We start from the raw sequence: 18,719 nt of genomic DNA, 5'->3' as shown, positions 1-18,719 counted from the left end.
TGTAAAATTTATAGATTGACCTTTTGGTCATTGTTGGAGGTGAGCGGCCAAGGAAGGCTCATCAGATAGCGAATGGAGAATCTTGCTGGTGGATCTATGGAGACTTTCGGGTCCCAAGCGAAGACGAAATGCTGCATGAAATCTTAGCACCAACACATCCTGCATTCACCACTGGGAAGTTCCATATATAGAGAAAAGCTTTCTCCAAAAAAATACTACTTCATGTTTAGATGGTACTTAAAGGAAACAAAAAACAACCATAGTGCAATATTGCCACATAAAGTAAAGCTTGTTTAATAAAAAACTGCTTACATCAAGTAAGAACAAAATCCGCAATATAAAATGGGAGTAGTGACAAACTCGTCTCCTCACCACGCTTCCACAATAGACACCGGAAGTGACGTCACAAGGCTCCACCCGACATGTTGAGTCACTGGTAACGTGACTTCCTTAGGGATAAGAGCCACTTGGCGAGCGCCGGGTATTTATACCCTATCTACATTAATGGGTTTGCCTTAGTAACAAGTGAGTCATCAGTTCATTTGTGTCCCATGTAATTAATTGGTCAATAAGAAAAAAAAACACCAGTAATTGCCAGAAAACTACCTAGCAACCGAGGCTGATAGATTGAGTTCAATACAGTAGGTACAATAAGAAAATGCGGACTAATACGGAGATTAAATATAAACATTACACAAATAATTACAAGCATTTTATAGACAATCACAATCTACCAAAGGGGTTTAGGAGAGAAAAACACCCCAAACTACATTAAAAATAAAAAATGAAATAAAATGCAAAACGGGAGAAAGAGGTGTATTATAGTGACATCTAGTGGGCAAGAGCGATTATGCTGCTAAGTGAATCCTATATGAAGATATGTATGTAAATAACATCTAGTGGGCAAGAACAGTTTCACTGCTAAGTGGATCCTATATGTATGTACTTATAAGGATGGCTTAAGATGGTCAGCATGGTGCCACTGTCCAAATGGGACATACAGTAATTGTGTTGCCATTACATATAGGAGGATAAAGTAGAGAAGAGAGAGACAAAAAATAAATAAACATCTAGTAATAAGAGATGAAGCAATTAAGGTCAAAATCAATATTTAACCCTTGGGGGTGGAAATATTTAATTTCAAAAATCCATTTAGATTTGCATCTACTAAGCATATTGACCCTATTGCTCCCTCTCCAGTTTGGTGTATATCCTTCAGTTGCCCAGAATTTCAATACTGAAGGATCCTGTGAATGAAATTGGGCAACATGCCTAGGTACGGTATGCTTAGTGAACTCCTTGCATATTTTTTGAATATGCTCTTGAATCCTTTTCCACATAGGACGTTTGGACCTGCCTATGTATTGTTTTAAACGCAGACATTGGAGGACGTATACCACCCCTTCTGTCCTACATGAAATTAACGCTGATCTGGTATTCCTTATTGGTAACAGTGGATTTGAATTGATCTCCTTTTTGATCATTCAGCTTGGTGTTCTTACATGCATAGCATCTCCTACATGGAAAAAAACCCTTTCCTTGAAAAAAGGTAAAAATAGCTAATTGGTTGGGAGGATTAGGGATATTCTTCGCAATCATATCTCGTAAAGTGGGTCCCCGCCTGTAGGTGAATTTCGGAACTACTGGTAAAATGGTACACAACTGGGAATCGGCTCTTAGAACGGACCAATGTTAAATATTTTTTCTATTTGCTTATACTGTACATTATAATTCAAGCTGATGGGAAGATCATAGGTGGTTCTTTCTAGATTGAGCTAACGTCAGAGATGTCCTCTCCATTCTAGTAACTTCTTCTATTTTATGATTAATGAAATCTTCATTGTATCCTCTTTGTGTAAATCTGTTACTGATGAAACTTGCCTGTTCGTTGAAATCTTGTTCATTAGTACAAATTCTGTGTAATCGAATCACCTGTCCTTTTGGTATATTGATGAGCCACGGGTCGTGATGGCAACTATCCATTGGAATGCTACTATTCCAATCACTATTGGAACTATTGCACTATTGCACTCTGTCCAGGCCAGTTGTTTTACACCTGGCCTGGACAGAGTGCAGTGCAAGTGGGGGCAAGTGGGGGCAACAGAATAAGCAATCCAAGCCTTGCTTTGAGTTTTTCCTTCCACCGCAGCCGGCCATACCATCCAGCGGTGTTGATAACACTCTGCCAGGCGTCTAGTGAGCAGGAGGAACCCTGACGAAACTGATGACACTGTTGATGGATGATGTTTAACTGACATGCTTACGATCAACTTTTCAAATGTGAGTTTGCTGTATATGTATTGTGGAAATAAATTGTTTTGATACATCTACACCCAGAGGTGCCCCTCTCTTTGTGTTTTGGTTGTAGAATCTTGGAACATGGTTTTAGTTCCCATTGGAGGCAGCCCTGCTTGTGGCATTTTCTTCATCATTCCTTCCCTTCAGAATCTGGACTTTAATAATAATTCTTTTAGGGCTGTGGAAATTAAAGATTAATTCCTCGATTAATTGATAAATTTTTTTGATCGATCAAAATTCTTTTGATCGGTACTCACCTCTCCGCCGGCTGCCGGGTCTTCAGGGAGTTCCGTCAGAGATCTGGTGACATCACGGACATCAACGTCACTGGACTCCTCCCCCTCTTCCCCAAGTGCCTCTGTCTGCTAACGAAGGGAAGGGGGAGGAGTCTGTTCTGATTGAACCTAACAAGTAAGGGGGAAGAGCTACGCATGATGTCACCCACTGCTGCCCTACGGAACTAATGCGATTGTCGGCTTTACATGCTGTGTTTTTATCATCTTTATGTGAGTAGTTTGTGTTTGAACACAGAAATTAAATCTTATACTTAAGTGGTGAGCACTTAGATCTTTTCTTTCTACCCATGATCTGGTGTCCTTGCTGAGATCTAAGGAGACTTGAGAGAAGTTTATGGTCCATGTTAACCCTTTTATACCCGCTTGCATGATCACCTGTTTTGCACAGGGGTCCATGCCATAAGGTGAGAGTGATTAGTTAGACCCAAGGTGGAGGGATTGTCACGCTACTGTGGAAAAAAAAAAGACTTACGTCAGTGCTACAGTTTGAATTTAAAATGTATTTGTGTGAACTGTGAAGTTAAGTCATGGATTGTGGAAACTAACTAGTGTCGGGTGATTGTATATAGTTTATACCACATTTACCACTGACTAATGCAGAGTTGCAATGCAAGGAGATCAGCTAAAAGTAGTTAGATCTGTATGTGCGTTATAATTAATCCAAATTAGTCAATTTAAAAAAAAATCGATTAATCGAACACGAAAATTTTAATCGGTAACAGCCCTAAATTCTTTTATTATTATGGACTCCATTTTTTTATGTAATCAATTTTTACATTTAATGTTTTATTACATGTCTTGCATCTGTGCGGGTTTCTGCACAGATGTCAATGGAAATCGCACTCCTAAATCGCCAAAAGTAGTACAGGAACTACTTTTGAAAATGCAGTGCCACACCGATTCGGACGCTGCCATTGCCAGGGATTGCCACAGATTTGCCATGCATTTTGTCAAATTGCATGCCAAATCGCATCAATGTGAACCAGAAGTAATCGTTAAAGGATCGAGAACGCGATTCTACCCCCTCCCGATCTTAAAAAAGCATTTTCTTGATTAAGCACAGGGAGTTCTCTGCTCAAGCCGACAGCTGTCAAAAAAAACAAAATAACAAAAAAACAGGCAGCCGACCAAGTTTCTCACGACATCGCTAAAAAGAAACATTGTAACATATAGTTCTTTTAGAGCAGGAGTTTTCAACCTGGGGTTTAGGACCCCCTAGGGGGTCGAATGAGGATTTGCCAGGCATCACCATATCCTGGGCTGTTCCTGAAGCCCGCACTGCTTGCCCACCTCTTGCGCACCGGCTCCAGGGCTGTCCCTGGAACCTGCGGCCGCCCAGCTGGCCTGTTCCTGGAGCCCGCGCCCATCCACTCAGCCTCTTTGCAGCCACCCATTCAGTTCATGGCATGGCCGGGGGCAGAGACTAGAGGTCAGCTGACTGGTGAGGAGTGTGAAGTGGGAGGGGCTGGAGGAGACCCTGTCTCCTGATTTCGGCATGGGTGTCACTACTGCAAGACACCACAGAGCTGCAGACACAGTGAAGCCAGAGACACAGTGAGTAGCACTACCTGTGATTATAGTTGCCATTAACACTCCCCACTCAGATCAGCAGATGACTTTGATCAAGAGTAGGGATGAGCCGAACACCCCCCGGTTCGGTTCGCACCAGAACCTTCGAACGGACCCCAAATTTGTACGAACGTTAGAACCCCATTGAAGTCTATGGGACTCGAATGTTCAAAATTAAAAGTGCTAATTTTAACGGCTAATATGCAAGATACTGTCCTAAAAAGGGTTTGGGGACCTGGCTCCTGCCCCAGGGGACATGGGTCAATGCAAAAAAAAAGTTTTAAAAACGGCCGTTTTGGCGGGAGCACTGATTTTAATGACGATTAAAGTGGAAAAAAAAAGTGAAATATTCCTTTAAATATGGTGCCTGGGGGGTGTCTGTAGTATGCCTGTGAAGTGCCATGTGTTTCCCGTGTTTAGAACAGTCCCTGCACAAAATGACATTTAACGGAAATAACGTCATTTAAAGCTGCTTGCGGTTTTAACCACTTTCAGACCGGACCAATTTGCTGGTCAAAGACCAGACCACTTTTTGCGATTCGGCACTGCGTCGCTTTAACTGACAATTGCGCGGTCGTGCGACGTGGCTCCCAAACAAAATTGACGTCCTTTTTTTCCCACAAATAGAGCTTTCTTTTGGTGGTATTTGATCACCCCTGCGGTTTTTATTTCTTGCGCTATAAACAAAAATAGAGCGACAATTTTGAAAAAAACGCATTATTTTTTACTTTTTGTTATAATAAATATCCCCCAAAAATATATAAAAAAACATTTTTTTCCCTCAATTTAGGCCGATACGTATTCTTCTACATATTTTTGGTAAAAAAAATCGCAATAAGCGATTATTGATTGGTTTGCGCAAAAGTTATAGCGTTTACAAAATAGGGATAGTTTTATAGCATTTTTATTAATAATTTTTTATTATTTTTTTTTTACTAGTAATGGCGGCGATCTGCGATTTTTATTGTGACTGCGACATTGTCGGGGACCCATCGGACATTTTTGACACATTTTTGGGACCATTGTCATTTATACAGTAATCACTGCTATATAAATGCAGTGATTCCTGTGTAAATGACACTGGCAGTGAAAGGGTTAACCTGTGGGTGGCAGTGTAGGGGTTAAGTGTTCCTAGGGGTGTGTTACTAACTGTGGGGGGGTTGGGCTTTCATTTAGTGTACACTGATCTCTGCTCCAATCACATGGAGCAGAGATCAGCATCACTAGTTGCTAGGCAGAATGGGAAAATGTTGTTTATACAGCATTTCCTCCATTCGGCCGCTCCGTGAGACGATCGCGGGGATGCCCGCGGCGATCGAGTCCGCGGGTCCCGCGACCGGACTCACGGGGGTCCCGACCAGCGCGGGAGCGCGCCGCCGGCGGCGCGCTCCCGATGGCACGGCGGCAACGAATATTGGACGTACATGTACGCCAATATGCCTGCCCGTGCCATTCTGTCGACGTACATCGTCGTGCGCTGGTCGGGAAGTGGTTAATGTTATATCTGGTTCCTGCAATATGGTTGAAAATCATTGAGAAAAATGGCATGGGTAGCCCTCCCTGCCCATTACCAGCCCCTTTGGGTCTTGTACGCATATTAAGGGGAACCCCGTACCCATATTAAAAAAAGGAAATGCGTGTGGCCCCCAGGCCCTATATACTCAGAACAGCAGTATACAGGCGGTGCAAACAAGACAGGGACTGTGTAGGTTTGTTGTGTTGAGTTGAATCTGTTTGTAATTTTCAACTGGTACATTTTTAAAGTGTAGCTCCAGTCAAAAAAAAATTTTTTAAGCTTTTTGGAAAACAGGGTTATCACCCCTGTATAATATGTTATGTCGTCCATCTTTTTTCATCTCACTTGCTGTTGTCTCCTTCCGTTTGCAAGTAGGAGATGTTTGTAAGTTGGATGTTTGAAAGTAGGGGCCTGCCCTATATGCTCTGCAGAAATGGCGGAACAATGTGTTGGTTTTGCCACAACATTGTAAGCCCTCAAAGTGACTCTTGGTGGGCGCTGGAGCGCCCTGCTGTGAACGATTATATCAAGAATTGTAATTACATGCCATTGTTGAACAGTGGTAGAAAAATTGACCTTTGGTGGTTGTGGTGCTGGTGCCACAACACTATAAGTCCTCACAGTTACTCTGGGTGGGCACAGGAACGGGCCCTCCTGTGAAATATTATATCAAGAATTGTAATTGCATGTCCCTGTTAAACAGGGGCAGAAAAATTGGGCTGATGGCACTGGTGCTGGTGCCACGACACTGCAACCTCTCCCATATACTCTAGTTTTATTGCAGGAATTAGCCCTGCTGCAAAGCATTGCATCAAAAATTGTACTTAAACGCCCCTGTTAAAGAGGGGCAGAAAAATTGGGCCTTAGGCACTTGTGCTGGTGCCACGACACTGCAACCTCTCCCATATACTCTAGTTTTATTGCAGGAATTAGCCCTGCTGCAAAGCATTGCATCAAAAATTGTACTTAAACGCCCCTGTTAAAGAGGGGCAGAAAAATTGGGCTGATGGCACTGGTGCTGGTGCCACGACACTGCAACCTCTCCCATATACTCTAGTTTTATTGCAGGAATTAGCCCTGCTGCAAAGCATTGCATCAAAAATTGTAATTAAACGCCCCTGTTAAACAGGGGCAGAAAAATTGGGCTGATGGCACTGGTGCTGGTGCCACGACACTGCAACCTCTCCCATATACTCTAGTTTTATTGCAGGAATTAACCCTGCTGCAAAGCATTGCATCAAAAATTGTACTTAAACGCCCCTGTTAAACAGGGGTAGAAAAATTGGGCCTTAGGCACTGGTGCTGGTCCCACAACACTGCAACCTCTCCCATATACTCTTGTTTTATTGCAGGAATTAGCCCTGCTGCAAAGCATTGCATCAAAAATTGTACTTAAATGCCCCTGTTAAACAGGGGCAGAAAAATTGGGCTGATGGCATCACCCAGAAACAGAAATGTTCTTCCAACATATCATCGGAGGAGGAAGAGGATAGACAATCAACATAACAGGACAGTCACTCAGCATCAGCATAGGCAGTCTTGAAGGGATGTGATATTTAAAAAAAAATTATTCGGTTACATCAGCTTCAGGTGCTTGGTAGCTGTGGGTGATCCAAGACTGATTCATCTTGATGAAGGTCAGTCGATCAACTGATTCGGTAGACAGCCGCACCCTGTGATCAGTAACAAAGCCACCAGCAGCACTGAAGGTGCGTTCCGAAAGAACGCTGGATGCAGGACAGGCCAGTAGCTCAATTGCATACTGTGCAAGCTCTGGCCAGTGATCCATCCTCAAGACCCAGTAAGCCAGAGGATTTTCGGTGGGAAAGGTGTCCAAGTCTGACCTTGCCCCTAGGTATTCCTGCACCATGTAAATCAGACGCTGGCGATGGTTGCTGGAACCGATCATACCTTGGGGCTGCGGACTAAAAAATTGTCTGAAAGCATCAGTCAGACGGCCACCTTCTCCACCGCTCCTTCTGACCGATGCCTAAGCAACACGTTGTCCAGGACCAGGAGTTTGTAACCTCCCAGTCTCTGGGAACGCGTTGCACAGACCTTTCTGCAAGGCCAACCGGAGATGTCTCATCCTCTGCTCCCTCTGCGATGGCAAGATAAGGTCGGCAACCTTACCCTTGTACCGTGGATCAAGGAGAGTGGCCAGCCAGTAATGGTCCCTCTCCTTGATCCGAAGAATATGAGGATCCTTCCGCAGGCTTTGCAGGATCAGGGAGGCCGGGCAGCGTAGGTTAGCTGAGGCATTCAGTCCGGAGTCCTCTGGGTCACTAAGGACAACATGATCCGCAGCTACCTCCTCCCAGCCACGTACAAGTCCACGTGTTTCTTGGGACTGTAAATCATCCCTACAAGACTGCTGCTGCTGCTGCTGATGCTGAGTGCCAGCCTCCACCTCCATGCTGACACAATCATCCTCCTCCTCCTCTTCCTCCTCCTCATCCTCTTCCTGTGTGATGGGTGGCACAGCAGGAACACTGTCTGGATAAAGGGGGCCTTGAGAGGCAAGGAAGTCCTCCTCTTCCTGCCTCTGTTCTGCCTCAAGTGCCCTGTCCATTATTCCACGCAGCGTATGCTCCAAGAGGTGGACAAGAGGTACAGTGTCACTGATGCATGCACTGTCACTGCTCACCATCCTTGTGGCCTCCTCAAACGGTGACAGGACAGTGCATGCATCCCTGATCATGCCCCACTGGCGTGGTGAGAAAAATCCGAGCTCCCCTGACCCTGTCCTGGTGCCGTAGTCGCACAGGTACTCATTGATGGCCCTCTGCTGCGTGTGCAGCCGCTGCAGCATGGCCAACGTTGAGTTCCACCTGGTGGGCATGTCACATATAAGGCGGTTCTTGGGCAGGTTTAACTCCTTTTGGAGCTCAGCCAGCCGAGCACAGGCATTAATGATCGGCGGAAATGCACACAGACTTTCCTGGCCTGCTTCAGGACATCCTGTAAGCCGGGGTACCTGCCCAAGAACCGCTGCACCACCAGGTTAAGGACGTGAGCTACACAGGGCACATGGGTCAGTTGTCCCTGTCGGAGGGCGGAGAGGAGGTTGGTGCCATTGTCTCAAACCACCATTCCTGGCTTAAGCTGACGTGGCGTCAACCACCTCTCGGCCTGCCCCTGCAGAGCTGACAAAACATCCGCCCCAGTGTGGCTCCTGTCCCCCAAACAAACCAGCGCAAGCACAGCATGGCATCGTTTTGCCTATGTACTTACGTAGCCCCTGGAACGCCTACGGAGCACCCCTGGTTCTGAGGACAGAGCACTGGAAGAGGCCATGGAGGAAGAAGAAGAGGAGGGGGTAGAGAAGAGAGGTGTGTCACAACCAATAGTAGCATTTTGGAGGCGTGGTGGTGGAACAACCTCCAACACTACTGCACCTTGTCCTGCATCCTTCCCAGCTGCCAGAAGAGTGACCCAATGGGCCGTGAAAGACAGGTAACGTCCCTGTCCATGCCTGCTGGACCATGAGTCAGCGGTAATATGCACCTTACCGCTGACCGCCCTGTCCAGCGAGGCAAGGACATTGCCTTCCACATGCCGGTAAAGAGCCGGAATCGCCTTCCGTGAGAAAAAGTGGCGTTTGGGGACCTGCCACTGAGGAACCGCACATTGTACAAACTCACGGAAGGGGGCCGAGTCTACCAACTGAAAAGGCAGCAGTTGAAGTGCTAGCAATTTAGCCAAGCTAGCATTCAACCGCTGGGCATGTGGATTGCTGGGAGTGAACTTCTTTCGCCGCTCCAGCAGCTGGGGCAGGGACATTTGCCTGCTATAATCGGACTTGGGTGTACTGCTAGCAGAGTGCCCGGAAGCACTTGGCTGTGACACACCTAATTCTACACCTTCATTCCTCTCAGAGCAGGTTTCAGAGAGGACTGAAGGTCTAGTGGGGTTGGAGATGCCAGCTGATGAGGAGCAAGGAGAGGGCCGCTTTGTTCTTTGGTGTGGGTCTTTGAGGTACGCTTGCCAACGAGCTGCATGCCAGGTCAACATATGTCTGGTGAAGCATGTGGTGCCCAAGCGGCTGATGTTTTGGCCACGCGAGATACGCTTGAGACATATGTTGCAAATAGCAGCGGTGCGATCTAATGCACTCGTCTCAAAAAAGGCCCACACCAAAGAACTTTTAGCATAACGTGCAGAGGCAGCGCCCTGCACAGGCGGAGCTCTGCGGTGTGATTCAGTCAGTGTGCTGCCCCTAAGCTGGCCCCCGGAGGGCATCCTGCCTCGTTGGACATGTGCCTCCTCCTCCTCCTCCTCTCTCCTACCAGGCACCCACGTGGAGTCAGTGCCCTCATCATCCCCTCCCTCTTCATCGCTGTAGCAAACCTGGCAGTATGCTGCAGCTTGTGGAACATGACTGCCAGATTGCTGTCCTTCTTGAGCATCCCCTCTCTCTGCATTCACGCTACTGCCTTCCTCTAGCTGAGTGTCATCATCAGAGGCTACAAAACACTGGGCATCCTCCTGGAGCATGTACCCAACACTGTGCTCAAAGAGTTCAGGAGACTCCTCAGGAGGACGTGGTGGGTCTAGGGAAGGAGTCACTGATGATGACATTGAGAGAAGGGAAGACGATGCGTTGGCAGCTGCTTTGCTAGTACCCTGAGACTGGGTGAGAGAGGATGAGGAGGATGAACAGGGCTTGGTCATCCACTCTACCAAGTCGTTGGCATGTTGCGGCTCAACATGTCCAGCTGCCGAAAAGAAGGACAAGCGTGTCCCATGGCCACGTGCTGATGACAATGCACCGCGTCCACGACCAGCACTGTTGTCTCTGGACACAGAGCCTCCTTGTCCTCTTTTATCGGCTCGCGCCTGTCTGCCTCTCCTTGCTGGCCTTCCAGACATGGTAATGGCCTGAAGGGAGTTGGGTAAAAAAGCAGTTGGGTAGTGTATATTGTGCTAGAGGCACACAACACCCACTAACTCCTGCAGATGCCTTTATTATAGAACACCAGAGATAAAGGGGTATATACAGATGTATACTGTGCTGTTCTGGAGGCACACACAACTTCCAATAACTCCTGCAGATGGCAAGTGGGCTGAAATAGAGAAGAGCTATGTAGGTGGATATAGCGGTATGTACTGGGTACAGAGCACGCAGACAGCACGCACTAGCTCCTAACACTACTGACTGCAAGCTTTATTATAAAAGATAGATCACTAGTTATATAGGTGAGGTGAATATAGCGGTGTATACTGCGGTCAGGGCACGCAGACAACAACCACTACACAACAGCAAGATCGAAAATCGTCCGAAAACGATCGGTGTGTACTGTGTTGAAGGTACACAGAACACCCACTGCTTCAGACGCCAACACACTACACAAGGCCGCCGCGCTGGCGGCCTTATATAGTGTGGGGCGTGCACTACACAGCCTGAGCTATGATTGGCCACAGGAATCCTGCTTGTGGCCAATCATGGCTCTCCTCGCTGCTGGCGCCACGATTGGCCAAGCATGCGGGGTCACAGTGCATGCTTGACCAATCATGAGCCAGCAACGCACTGCGCCATCGCAGTGCATTGTGGGCCGTGAGCGCCACATGAATTTGGCGCGAACGGACCAAAACGTTCGGACTTCGCCGAACGGGCGAACAGCCGATGTTCGAGTCGAACGTATGTTCGACAACACGAAGCTCATCCCTAATCAAGAGCACCTAAGTTGGCTGATCAGAACTCCCCCCAGCACTGCCACTCATCTCATTCCCCTCACCAGCACTGCCACTAAGGAGTAAGAGAAGGAATAAAAATAGAGAATACATGAAAGGGAGCGGAAAAGAGGGGGAGGAACAAAGAAAAAGGGAGAGAAAGAACAAACATGGCCAAAGAGAAGGATGGGGAAAAAAAGAAAGAAATTAGAATAGAGAGAGATTAAAGGGAAAGAAAGGAGAACAAAAAGAGAGTGGTACATCCTAAAATGAAAGGGACTCAGGGAGCCCTAAATGTCTCTAGGTTAGGGGCGCAAATTACTTGTCTTGCCTTGGGTGCTGACAACGGGTGCTACGAAAATTTTACTGTTAGGGGTCCCCACAGCTTGGGAAATTTTTATCAAGGGGTCACGGCACTTGAAAGGCTGAGAACCACTGTTTTAGACCAAAGGGATGAACTTCTGTAAATTAGGTCAGTTTAACCACTTAAAGACTAAACTTTTTTTGACACTGGTTGCTAGAAAATTAATTAGAACCCCCAAACATATATATATATTTTTTTAGCAGAGACCCTAGAGAATAACATGGTGGTTGTTGCAATATTTTATGTTGCACTGTATTTGCGCAGCGGTCTTTCAAACAAATATATATATTTTTTAAATACACTTTAATGAATAAAAAAAAAAAAAACAATAAAGTTAGCCCAATATTTTTGTATAATGTGAAAGATGATGTTACGCCAAGAGAATCATGATCTTTATTCTAAGCAAAAAAATTCTGATTCTCATTTTAGCCAGAAATGTGCAGCTCTGCCTTGTATGAAGAAGTGCATCTGGAAAGATTCACAGCACTTCACTTTTTCTACCTTTTGTTATTGTACAGCCTTATTCCAAAATGGATTAAATTCATTATTTTCCTCAAAATTCTACAAACAATACTCCATAATGGCAACATGAAAGACGTTTGTTTGAAATCTTTGCAAATTTATTAAAAATAAAACAATCTAGAAAAATCCCATGTACATAAGTATTCACAGCCTTTGCTCAATACTTTGTTGAAGCACCTTGGGCACCAATTACAGCTTAAAAGTGGACGTTAACCTAAATTTTCTTTTTAATTATCACTTCTACCTTGTACAGTAGAGGATGTTATGTCAGCTGTGCCCAGTTTTGCCACAAAGCGTTAATCCAGCTCTGAGCAATCCTCTTCAGTTAGAAAAAAAGGACACAATATGTGCCTGTTTCTTCCCCGTGCTGTGAGTGACAGGTAATTTCCTTATTATTATTATTATTCAGGATTTATATGGCGCCAACAGTTTGCGCAGCGCTTTACAATATGAGGGCAGACAGTACACTTACAACACAAATAAATACAGGAGGGATCAAAGGGCCCTGCTCGTTAGAGCTTACAATCTAGAAATCTCATGCACTAGCGTCTCAGAGCTAGCACAGCTATGCTCAAATATCCTCCCCACTACAGCCTGTATGGCACATGCACAGGAGTCACAGGTGGGCCGTGAGCGTGCTCTGCTTCTGCCCTGTGTGCGGACTTCTTGTATAGCAAGCGCAAAGTTCATCCTTGCGCTGCTGCCAGCTTAAGGGGAGTGTAGAGGTGGACGGCAGTCTAGTCATGACACAGCTCTGCCCACCAAGCGACACAGCAAAGACTCACTCATGGATTCCGGGGGGTTTTGCGGGGCTCCGTGTAGGAATGGGGGTGATTTGTGAAATGTAGGAATACATTCTGAAGGGATATATATATTTTACTATCATGGCAAGAGTTGATATTCATGAGTGGTGGGTTTTCATCCACTTCAAGTCTTTTTGAGTATGATGCTACAAGCTTGCAATACCTATATTTGGTCATTCTTCTTTGCAGGACCTCTTAAGCTCCATCAGGTTGGATGGGGAGCGTCGGTGCACAGTAATTTTCAGATCTCTCCTGAGATGTTCAATCGGTTCAAGTCTGGGCTCTGGCTGGGCCACTCAAAGACATTCACAGAGTTGTCCTGTAGCCACTCCTTTGTTATCTATTCTGTGTGCTTAGAGTTGTTGTCCTGTTAGAAGATGAACCTTTGCCCCAGTCTGAGTTCCAGAGCACTCTGGAGCAGGTTTTCATCAAGGATGTCTCTGCACATCGCTGCATTCATCTTTCCCTCAAACCTGACTAGTCTCCCAGGTCTTGTTGCTGAAAACATTCCCACAGCATGAAGCTGCCACCATCATGCTTCACTGTTGGGATGGTATTGTTCAGGTGATGAGCGGTGCCTGGTTTCCTCCAGACATGACGCTTGCCTTTCAGGCCAAAGAGTTCAATCTTTGTTTCATCAGACCAGAGAATTTTGTTTCTTATGGTCCGAGAGCCCTTCAGGTGCTTTTTGGCAAACTCCAGGCAGGTTTTCATGTGCCTTTTACTGAGTAGTGGCTTCCGTCTGGCCACTCTACCATATAGGCCAGATTGGTGGAGTGCTGCAGAGATAGTTGTTCTTCTGGAAGGTTCTCCTCTCTCCACAGAGAAACTCTTGAGCTCTGTTAGAGCGACTATTTGGGTTTTTGGTCACCTTCCTGACTAAGGCCCTTCTCCCCCGATCGCTCAGTTGGGCCGTGAGGCCCACTCTAGGATGAGTCCTGATGGTTCCAAGCATCTTACATTTAAGGATCATGGAGGCCACTGTGCTCATTGGGACCTTCAATGCTGCAGAAATGGTCTACAGACAATTGCTTGGACTTCATGGTTTGGTTTGTGCTCTGACATGCACTGTTAACTGTGGGACCTTATATAGACAGGTGTGTGCCTTTCCAAATCATATCCAATCAACTGTTTACTGTTTACCTGCTGGAGATTTGTATTTCTGTTCATCCAGTCCTGGGATTTACACAGCTCTGCCAGACTGCACAACTCTACCTAGCAGAAACAGAGGCCCGATGCTGTAGTTCAGTAACACTTACAGGTCTCCTCCCCAACCCATTTGGACAGTAAAAGGAAAAGCAGCACCCTGATGAGCTCTTCTCCTCTGCTCAGTCCTCCTATCAGCATGCTTGCAATCTAGCATAACTAAAGGATTCCTTGTTCTGCTTTTATCTCCCCCATTCTGAGCTCTGCAGTGCAGGGACTGATACCAGGTCAGATGCAAGCCTTTACACATTGAATGAATTTTTAATGCCCCAATGCTCTCAGGGCATTATAAGTTGCAGCAGAATGCCAAGTGATAAAATGCTTTGTGCATTCCTGCACCTGCCATTGAATGAAGCCAGTAATCTCAGGTGAAGTTATTTTTTTCCCCTCACCTTAGCAGTGAGCAAGTTGCACAAGAGCATTTGACCTGGTAAGTAAACACTTGAGTTGGGTTATCCACTTGCCCTCTGGAAAATTTACCCCCCTTCACGACCAGGCCATTTTTTGTGATATGGCAGTGCATTATTTTAACTGACAATTGCGTGGTCATGCAACGCTGTACCCAAATACAATTATGTCATTCCCCCCCACAAATAGAGCTTTCTTTTAGTGATATTTGATCACCATGGGGTTTTTAATTTTGTGCGATATAAAAAATTTAAATTTTGAAAAAAATTAAAACAATATGCAGGGAAAGAAAACCCATCACATCCCCACTGACAGGACGGTGCTCTGCCTTGTTTACATAGGGGGAGCTCCATCCTGTGTCTCTCCTTGACGATCAGTGGGTGCTGGTGAACATTCATTGGCCGACACCTGCTGATCTGTATCTGCTGTGACTAATCGCAGAAGATGTGCACCATATATATATATGTGTGTGATTCTGCACAGGACGGCCACCCTATAGCAGTAAATTTGCTATGGAGCGGTCAGGAAGTGGTTAAATATCCCTGCCACTGACCACAATGTGGGCTGCGGGGTAACAGCACTGCCACTGACCTTCAATGCAGGGAGGGGGCTAACTGCATTGCCACTGACCAGTAATAAAGATGGTGATGGGGTGTTAAAGTAGTGTTAAACCCTTAGCTTAAAGGATAACTAAAGGCAGGGCTCAAAATGTCAAGACCTGAGCTACTAGCCAGACCTTAAGGCTGCTTTCACACTGGGGCGGTATTCAGGCGTTACAGCGCTAAAAATAGCGCCTGTGTAGCGCCTGAAAAAAAACGGCCCCTTTCTCTCCAGTGTGAAAGTCTTCCGGCTTTCACACTGGAGCGATGTGCTGGCAGGACGGTGAAAAAAGTCCTGCTAGCCGCATCTTTGGAGCGGTGAAGGAGCGGTGTATTCACCGCTCCTAAACCGCTCCTACCCATTGAAATCAATGGCACACCGCGGCAATACCGCCGGCAAAGCGCCACTGTAGCGGCGCTTTGCGGGCGGGTTTAACCCTTTTTCGGCCGCTAGCGGGGGTTAAAACCACCCCGCTAGCGCCCGCAGACCGCCGCTAAAACGACGGTAAAGCGCCGCTAAAAATAGCGGCACTTTACCGCCGACGCCGCTCCCGCTGCAGTGAGAAAGCAGCCTAAGAGTTACTCGCCATCAGTTGCCCCACCCAACCCCTACCCTGCCCCACTCATAAGTCCACCCCTAAACACGCCCTTGTAAATTATCTTATAAAATTACAATTACAGAATTAAATGTTTTAAGCAGAATTAAGTTCCAAAAATAAATATTAACATAAAGCATATCAGTACATCGGTGCAGTTTCACGGAGCCCATGAATGCAGCCTCACTGTGCCCGTAAAAGCAGCCTCACTGTGCCAATCAATTCAGCCTCACTGTGCCAATCAAATGCAGCTTTATGGTGCCCATGAATGCAGCCTCACTATGCCCATCAATGCACTCTCACTGTGCCCATGAAATGCAGCTTTACGGTGCCCCTGAATGCAGCCTATCTATGTCCCTGAATGCAGCCACACTGTGCCCATCATTGCAGCTTCACTGAGCCCATGAATGCAGCCTCACTGTGCCTGTCAATGCAGCCTCAATACGCCCCATCAAATGCAGCTTTACTGTGCCCCATCATCAATACAGACTCACCTGGATGATGGATCACACGGTGTAACAATGTCCCAGGTCCCACCCCCCTAGAGGGGCTTGTTTCATAGGCGGAACACTGATTCAATCTACTATCACACAAGCCGATCTAGGGGGGGGGGGGGGAGACCTTGTTTTTTTTTAGTTTTGGGAGGAGTAGAGGGGGATTAGAACACGTGTACGTTTTTATTATAATTTGTGCCCCCGTTACAGAGATTCACCCTCTCTATTTGTCCTGTTTACCATTATCATTGAAATTAAAAGTAATGGAGGGGAAATCTTCCAATGGGGACACTAGTTCTGCTGACCCAAGGAATTTAGTTAATTTGCAGGGATTTCCTCTCACTTCCTGTTTGGCTATGGAGCAGGAAGTGAAGGGAAATCTGCACAATGGGATACAGATGGCAAAAAAACAAACAAACAAAAAAAAACAATGGGTTATACTCTCCCTTGCCCTATCCAAAATGGAAAAAAAAAAGTTTTGCCTCTGTTTCTACACTAACACATTGAGCACAATAAATAGAGCTTCAAAAAAACTCTTTGTTAAAATTCTTACCCCAGCACTTGCTGTTTACAGGTTTCAGTGCTGCTTGCTCCTGTTCTATTGGTGCTACTTCCCTGAACTTCTGGTCTTCACAGGAAATTGTTTTTCAGTGGACAGTGCAGTCTCCAGTCAGCCTGTTAGCTTGGAGAAGTGAGGGTCGGGGCTCTGCGTTTTTATTGATGCACAGTGTAGAAAGACACATGTCCTGATTACAAGGGTGGCTATAATAGGACACTGTTTGATAAAGGAGCCACCTTGAAACAGGAAACCTGGGGCAGTGATCATGGTGCTTTCTTAACCCCTTCCCGAGCAGCCGCCGCAGTTATACTGCAGCAGGTTGGCTCCCCTGGGTGAACCGTCGTAGCTATACATCGGCTCACTTTCAGACCACTGGGAGGTGCGTACCGCCGGAGCCGATGCTCGTGCCCGGCTGTTGCGATGACTGACAGGCACTTGCGATTGCTCCACACAGAGAAAGCACGGAGATCTGTCAATGTAAACAGACAGATCTCCATGCTGTCAAGGGAGAGGAGACTGATCTGTTGTTCATACTATGTATGAACAGCGATCGGTCTCCTCACCCAGGCAGTCCCATCCCCCCACGGTTAGAATCACTCCCTAGGACACACAGTTAACCCCTTGATCTCCCCCTACTGTTAACCCCTTCTCTGCCAGTGTAATTTCTACAGTAGTAAGTGCATTTTTATAGCACTGATCGCTGTCAGTGGTCCCAAAAATGTGTCAGAATTGTCTGATCTGTCCCCCACAAAGTTGCAGTCCCAATAAAAATCACAGATCACAGCCAATACCGATACAGATGCCGAGAACGTTGAGGGACTCCCTTTTGTATTCATCGCAGATGAAGCCTTCGTTCTGGGAGAGCACCTGATGAGGTCGTTCCCCCAAATGACCCTCACCCCGGAGAGGAGGGTTTTTAACTACCGGCTGGCCAGAGCAAGAAGAGTTGTGGAGAATACCTTTGGGATAATGGCCAGCCGGTTCCGTTTGTTTCTCTCAGCCATCAATATGGCGGACTATAAATTCAATCATATAATCATGTGCTGTTGCATACTCCATAATTTTTTAAGAAAACATTCTCAAACATATATCACTTCAGTGGTGCCTGAGGCCGGATTTAGTGCAGAATCTGTACTCACAAGTCTGGATACTGGCCGTACTGGCTTGGCCCCCCAAACCGCCCATCAAGTGCGGGACAGATATGTCAATTATTTTAATGGTAGGGGGACCATTGCAATGCCAGAACATATTTAACCTTTCAATTAATAAAAAAATCTTTTTATGATAAAATCTAGAGTTTTTCTTCTTGAAAGCAATGAGGAAACTAGTCAGGGCCTGGTCACGCAGCAACCCACACTACTGATTCACGCTGTCAGCTCTCTAGTTTGCCTTACCCGGGAACACCGCTGTATCGGTGTAGAGGTATATCAGCAGGGAGTTCATCATTATAATTCTATTTATGCTTTTAACATATGTTTTTTTTTTAAGTGTACATTTATGAGGAATTACTGAATAAACACACCTTTTTGAAAAACTGGATTACGCTATGTGCACCCCCTTTTTCTCTGCTTGTAATGAGCAATATATAGATGGAGAGATGCAGTGATTGCTGATTATAGCCACCTGACATCCATACACCTACCCACCAATATTGGATGAAGATTCTCAGAGCCTTGCTGACAACAGCACACCCAAAGATATGCAGGATATCCAGTAATATCTGGTAAGTGAGCTTCCTTTGGGGGATTGTCATACAAGTGTCACGGAGATGGTAAATCGTCTGGATCAATGAATTGTAACTTACCTCTAATTCCTT

The 18,719-nt window shown here is 46.1% G+C and overlaps 1 protein-coding gene across 1 annotated transcript in view; it reads left to right on the top strand.

Annotated features, from left to right (window-relative positions):
• Positions 1 to 10,111: 10,111 nt before the first annotated feature.
• The window catches only part of LOC143943291 (uncharacterized), a 31,224-nt gene continuing 22,616 nt past the window's right edge, over positions 10,112 to 18,719 (top strand). The window contains exon 1 of the mRNA XM_077464943.1: positions 10,112 to 18,626. The gene's annotated coding sequence lies outside the window, so the exon portion shown is untranslated. The remainder of the gene's footprint in view (positions 18,627 to 18,719) is intronic.

This window comes from Lithobates pipiens, unplaced genomic scaffold, assembly GCF_037356315.1.
Source record: "Lithobates pipiens isolate NorthernLeopardFrog02 unplaced genomic scaffold, aLitPip1_a1.2 Scaffold_30, whole genome shotgun sequence".
Lineage (NCBI taxonomy): Eukaryota > Metazoa > Chordata > Amphibia > Anura > Ranidae > Lithobates > Lithobates pipiens.
The sequence above is the reverse complement of the archived record's forward strand: the minus strand, read 5'-3'. Positions and strand labels throughout refer to the sequence as shown.